Source organism: Dromaius novaehollandiae, chromosome 12, assembly GCF_036370855.1.
Source record: "Dromaius novaehollandiae isolate bDroNov1 chromosome 12, bDroNov1.hap1, whole genome shotgun sequence".
Taxonomy (NCBI): domain Eukaryota; kingdom Metazoa; phylum Chordata; class Aves; order Casuariiformes; family Dromaiidae; genus Dromaius; species Dromaius novaehollandiae.
Window position 1 is genome coordinate 3312622 of NC_088109.1, and position 7192 is coordinate 3319813.

Sequence of the window (7192 nt, forward strand, 5' to 3'; positions counted from 1 at the left end):
GGATGTGAGTGGGAGTATTCTACCATTCGGGAAAACCTTAAATGACTCCTGTGACATCTCTTATAATGAGCCTCTGATATTATAGGTCTCCAAGAAAAGAATCTTAAATCTATGTTTAAGGTAGGATGGACATGGAGAGCTAACAATGTATGGTGAAGTACACAGTGCTTCTGAAATTTTCTGATGAAAGAACTGTGATATGAACAGTGACATAAAAGTTGCAGAACAGGGAATAAAAGGAATAGTGACAGCTAATGGCTCCCGATTAGTAGCGTGTCGCATGCTATGCATTTAGATTTCTAACATAAAGGTGGTGGAGTCATGAAGAGGAGATTTCTTCCACTGGGTGATATTTCTCTTCTGATGCAAATAGTAGCCATAGAAGCAATGGCAGAATGCAAGTGCAGGGTGTTGCTTTTCTTGCCAGGCGCATACCGTTCTTGCCACCTCCATGCTGTGTGGACGCTGGTATTCATAAGAGATGTCTGGCTGCTTTGATCTGATATGAGCAGTTCTGTCCGCTGCTCACTCCGATTTCCTCCTCTTTGGCAAGGACAGTAAGTTTTCTCAAGAATATTGAACTTGGATGCACCTCAGCAAGAGCTGCTTTTGGTGTTTGAGTGGGTTACTTGTGCCCTCTTATGGGCTGTAGGTTTGACAGTGTTTCTTCTCATTGTCCTCTCTTCTACTGGGCAAGAAGTCAAGCCCCTACTCTTAGCTGGCATGCAGACTTTCCGGTGAAATGGAATATCTGATAGGATGTAAATGCATCTTTTCACAGCATAAATTCTAGGGAAGGTAGGAAGTATAGAGAATGGAAACATATTAGCATCAAGGTGCCCATGCGGCCCTGGTATGATTATCAGGGAAAGGAAACAGAGTCCATTAAATGTGTCCTGAGTGCCTTCCTGGTTACATTAAAGCTATAAATCATCTATTTATAAGGAAGCTGCCTAATAATTCATGCCCAAGTGTCTTAACAGTACTACAACCAATCTTCTTTCCACACCAGAAGGTAGGCCTGGTCAGGAATGTATTAGAGAATGATAACATCTTCTGTTGTTATAGGCAAATTTTGACCCTCTTTAAGTTGTGAACCTGCAGAGAGGGAAAGGAAGCAAAAATACATAGCCAGGTGGAGGCAACAATTAAGCTAAACTAATTGCCACAGGTACCTATAAGGAGTTTATTCTAATTGTGAACTTAGCCCAATATACCAGTTGCTTTACAAACGAACGAACAAACAAACAAACAACACCCCCACCACCACCACTTCAGCAGTGAGAGAAATGAAAGTTGAGTGAAGGTGTTAGTTTCTGTGTTTTTCAAGTTACAGACAGACTTCTGATACTTTGACACACAGTGTTTCAATTATATTGAATTATGTAATATAGTTACAGTTTGGTTGAACAGGAAAAATGCTTTTCTATTTGACTGTTTACCATAAACTCAGAGTGAATGGCAAAAAGTGCATTTTTAAGAGGAAATGCAACAGAATGGTTTATTTAGTAGGAAAGCAAAAAGGCAAAACTTTACTTCAGAACCTCTAAGGAATTAAGGGATAAAGTTGGGTAAATCCCCTAATATTGTTAGCATAAAGCAAGATCTTGTGTTTGTCTGAATCTCACTTGCCTTTTCTATTTGTCCCCAAACATCACAGTTCTCATGACAGACGGTTGATGTCCATAGACCTAACCCATCCTAAGCCTGCTTGTTCCATATAAGCCTATGTGTTGAGCCAGCTGGGACTGCCATGAAACTAGACTTGGAGAGCTGAGTCTTGTTCCTAGTGAACTGAGAATGGTAGGACTTGTCAGGGTGAGTTGTCTTATGACCCTGGGTTTTCTTGAGCTAGGAAAGAATAATTTTACCTTTCCCTGATGAGAAAGGTGTACAATGAAGTCACGTGTTTGATGCAAATGGAAGCAGCAAAGCTCAGTAACTTGCCTGTGGTCACATCTGGAATAGAGGCAGAGGTGATTTTGGCTCTCAGTATTGTTTTCCTATATTGCAAAGAAAGTTCTTTTTAGGTGATCTCCCACTAAGAGGTAAATAGGCCTTTTGGAAACTCTCCTTTCTTCTTATTTGTAGCTGAGAAAGAAATCTGCTGGGTGTAGGGTTAAGTTCTGCTTCCCTTATTGGTAATGACTTTTTCTAATTAGATTTGAGTTTTTTGTACTGAAAGTGAAGTTTAACTGATGTGCTATCGAGGGATAATGTTGGAGTTTCTGAAGCTGACTAGATAAACACGTGTTGGGACTGTGCTGTTTAAGAGATTCCTTGTTTGCCACTAAACAGTAAGAGGAATCCAAAAAATGTATTTCACTTAGAGTCACAACTGTGATGAACACTAGAGGGGGTTCCACAAGGGTGATCGAGTTATCTTATTCCATCAGTTTGTTAAAGTGATCACTGTCTTCCACAGAAGGGGTTATTTCGGCAAAGAACGGAGTCAGCTCTTGAAGGAGATGGAAATGAATGACGTGAAGGGATATCTGACCCGTAGTTGATTCTGTTCTACAGGTGATCATGCACCACGTTATATAATATACAAATGTAATCTGAAGGCTGTGTGTGGTGACTCTCAGATCCTGTGTTTTCAACTTCAATAAGGTATTCCATTTAAGTGATGGAATATCCTTTGCTTCCAGATGCTGGAATACTTAGAGCAGCAAAAAACACCCTTTCTTGTGTTAGAGGTTCCCCTTGGTTCTTAAGCATAACTCCTGCATATCTCTAGCTTACTTGAAAGGTAAATCTCCAGGTGACTCGAAGGTGAAAAGGAAGAGAACTTGGAATGTTTCACACTCAGGGCATTTTCAGAATCCAGACTTTAGCGTGTATTTCAGAAACACTTGCTAGATGAGTCCTTTCGCTGTGAATATCCTACTGTGTTTGCTGTGTTATTCTCACTGTTGATTTTTAAAGTCTTAAGGTCATTTCATGCACAAACAAGTCACGCTGAGGTAAAAGCAAGTTTAAAAACATTTCTGTTGAATTCTAAAACATACAGGGATCATTCTGCATGAGTACTCAAAAGCCATGAACTATTTTAATGAACAGAGCATCATTTCTATGTCAGTGTTAGAGGAAATAGTGTGCCTGAACATATGTGTTTGTGTAGCAAATGGAAATCTCATTTTCAGACTTTCTGTACCTCCATATCTTTCGAGCATATTTTTGCTTAAGGAGATAGCTGGAGCTTATGGAATGATTTTATAGTATAAAGATGCCAAGCACTTCTTAGCAGAGATCTTCAACTGCAAGTACTCGATGCTACAAAATCTGTTTCTATAACTTTACTGTGGCCATTATACCCCATAAAACTCTTCTGTATGCTCGTTAAGACATTAATCAACGCCAGACTTTGCAGCAAAGTATAACCATGAAGTTAATCTTATATGATGATTAGAAAGGAGGAGATATCTGTGTGTTCTGCCTCTGCACCTACTCATCACTGCCTCCATAATTAAGGCCTATAGGTTTCCAAAAAACAGAATAGTTAGCTTAATTGTGTATTCTTCTGCATTTAAAGTAGGGAGCGCTGGTGCAAACTGATGCAAAATTTCCTAAACCAATTATGAGATAGGTGAGACAGAGAATCTGTTAGATCAAATGGTTGGAATTTCTAGATTTAAAGAAGGCAAGACAGAATCACCTGCAGTTTAATATTTTATAAATACATTCAAAGGAAATGCTTAGTATTAAGATGACACTGGACTGTTAAGATTGTACAGATTTTAATATGGTTATGTTTGTTCAAAGAACATACAAATTTTGCAAGAACTTTAAGCAAGGAGCTTGCCAGCTCCAGTGACAAAATTCATGTAACTTACTAATTCTGCAAACTAAAGAACTTGGAGCTTATTTTCTTGTCTAGATTTTAGAATGGCTGTTGAATTCTACAGGTTTCTAAATTGGAAAAAGAAGAGGCGAAGTTTAAAGTGTATTGGGAAAAGACAACATTGTGCAGAACACTCTCATATTTTTGCTTTTCTAATTAATACATGCTGTTTCTTAAAATCTGCTTAATGCACTGTGAAGTATGCAGTGCAATCATCTAACACCACTGTTGAAAACTTGGTATTATCCCATTCTTAACATTTTATTTGAATCATTGGTTGCCTTTATTTTGCTTTTCCTTTGAGTTACACATTGGTTTACCTTGCATCTTATATATTGGAAAAAATGTCAGCCCCCCAGTTTTTTTCTTAATACATAATATCTTTCAGCTAATTGTAATCGAATAAAAGTGAAATAGATAAGGCAGCAGAAACAACTGATCAAATTGCGTATAAACAGCAAATTAAGGGCCAGCATGCTATGAAAAACTTGTGAGACAAAGTTAATTCTAACACTAGAAAGTTTAAGACTTCTCTGGAAAGCTGAGAGTGCATTTTTGAAATACAGCATATCACAGAAAAAGCAGTCCTCTACATTCTTCAAGAAGCCCCTTTATCCCAACCTGAAGAAAAGACATAGGTGAAATCCTAGCTGAACAAGTAATGCAGCCAGAAAAGTGATGCAAATTTTTGTTTAACTGTTTGGTATGTACTAGGAGATTAACTTGGTCCACAGGGCCTGGTGAAACTAATCTATAAAGCCCTTCTGGGACCCTTTGGTTGGAGGGAAGAAAGACAAATTGGCATAGCAGTAACTCTCCATGTGTCCTTTGCTGATGAACAGCCTATGAATCTCTTGCTTCCTGCAGCTCTCCACTGAAATGGAAGTTTTACATCCTCCGACACAGATTCTTCTTTGGTTTGAGAAGAGGGGTGCTCACAGGAGGGGAGAAAGCTTAAGGAGATGTTAATGCCTAGTCTGGTAAGTCTACATTTGACTCCTTGCCTTGACCACAACCTCACAGGTATTTCTGTAGAGGAACAAGCTTTATATGACCACGAACAAAGACAGAGACACTTTTTATGCATTATTAAAAAACAGCAACAAAACAAACCCAGATTTCACCTAATTTGTGTCCTGTGCTGGCACAAGGCTTATGAGCAGTACAAGGAAAATAATGTTTTGCCACTCCAAGAATGAAGTATTTTGTCCTCGTTAATGAAATAGCAAAATGTGGGCTTGCAGCAGAGGCAGAGCAGTTCTGCGAAGCACTGCACTCCCTGCAAAGCTTGGAGTGTTGTTAAAGGCAAGCTCTGTAGAGCCAGTGCTGTATAGCTGCAGCTCCAGGTCTGTCCCCCCCTGCCATCTCCATCACTAGAAGGCACGTGCCCAGCCATGGCTTGCTGGGGTGGCCTGCTGCCCCCAGAGCTGCTTCTTTCAGCTGCAGAGGGGTCTGGGCAAAGAGAGGCACAAAGCAAGGCTGGGCACACAAGCAACAGCATGTGGCTGTTTTCTGTGGGGGTCTGGGATCTCCCTTAGCATCCTCTCTAGCAGATTTAGTGCAGAGACTATTGGGAGGGTTGCTCAGCCATCACCAGGGTTTTTGACTACTTATTTTGTTTCTAAAATTGGTCCTGCTTCCCAAGCTAAGATGCAGTCTTCAGCTCACAGCCCATTCAGTTATTTTGTGTTACATGATGCACTATTCTAGGAGGTATCAAGCACTAGCAGAGAGCTTTGCCTGTGATTTCATAGCAAGGTTATTTTTCTAACTTGATTTTTCAAGGAGCCTGTGAGGGAAAGAAAGCCCACAGTTAAAAAGAAGATATGAAATAAATACTGCACTTTAAAGTCAGTGATATAATTTGGGTTAATATCATGCAAATTTTGTATTGATCTATTGCACTGTCCTTGACTTTTTTTTTTAACAAGATCTTTGTTTTAGAAAAAATGAAAAGTGGCAATTGTTTAGGCTTGTTTCAGGGTCTCACTGTTGATTTAATAGGTTCTTGTTTCCCAGGTGTCACTTTGTCATTAATTTGTGAATTTTTATCCCTAGGGAAATTAGCTGTAATATTTTAGCTGAAGGTGATTTCCCCTAGTTTAGTTCCAGACGCAGCCTAACTCTGGAAGTAAGGACCTCCATAGTGGCTAGTTTATTTTGCCTTCTTTGCTGTTAAGGTTACTGAACTATTGCAGAGTATGCTACCACAAACAGTTGCCTTAGGACAGTCAACAAGGTGATTCATTGCAGTGAGGAGATGCAGGAACTCTTTAGGTGGGCACTGCCAGCTGTGGGAATCAGAGTAATCAATGATTCTGACTGAATAAGAGATTGTTGTTGAGATTGTATGCTGGTTCAGTAACTCAGTTCTCCCGTAAGTTATACCTGCTCTAAAATTGTTACCAAAAATAAGCCTTTTCTGTCAACTTGGTAGTTCAGTGAAAAGCATGCTCACACAAACTTGTGAATAAAATTGAGTGAGCTGATAGGTCAATTTGCAAGCCTGAAAAATGGCTCTTACTTACTGTGTTTGACCTATGTATGTCACACTGTTGTTGCAGGTTAGTCTATTCTGCCTGAGGTTCAGCCATAACATACAGTAGACTCCGATTCTAACAGAGCAAAAATGCTCACTTCCAGCCTGACCTCAACCACGTCCTTCGGGGACTGAGCAGTGCCGTTTCCCTGCTGGCTGCCTCAAGGGCTGTTTGCCATCTAGCGGTTTAGACGCGTGAATGCCGAAAGGGTGCGAGTGGCAAAGCCGGTTCCTATTAAAGGAGTTGAAGTTAACAGTTGTTTCTCTTCTGCTTGCACCTCCCCATGTTTTACAGCTGCTTCTGTTTCTGCTTTACGAGGTGACAAACCAAGCTGGAAGACAAACCGTCATGAGTTGTCACTTACTGTTGCCCATGGTAGATGCTTGAAAAGGTCAGTGTCCTGCAATTAGCATACTATTTCTCCTGTTTTATTCCTCAAAGATACTTATTTTTATCACGAACATGTATGTATGTATACAGATGTGGAAACCTAAATACCAATGAATCCTTACTACAGTACTGATAAATGTTACATGCTTTATGTTCCTCAACTGCACCTTTATTTTCTTTTGCAGTATATTTACTAACTTGTGAGGGGTTTTAATCCCACAGTTTACCACCAATGCACAAGCCATAACATACAGTAAGTCCTTTGGACTTCAGCTGTCACCACTGTTGTCACTAAGAAAGGACCTGGAGCCTAAGTTATCACAGCATGTTTAATTGTCTTTTGCATTTGAGAACTAGATAAAAAACTGCTTAAAAAAGCAGAGGGGAGGAGGCAGTGTTTCCTAATAGCTACAACACT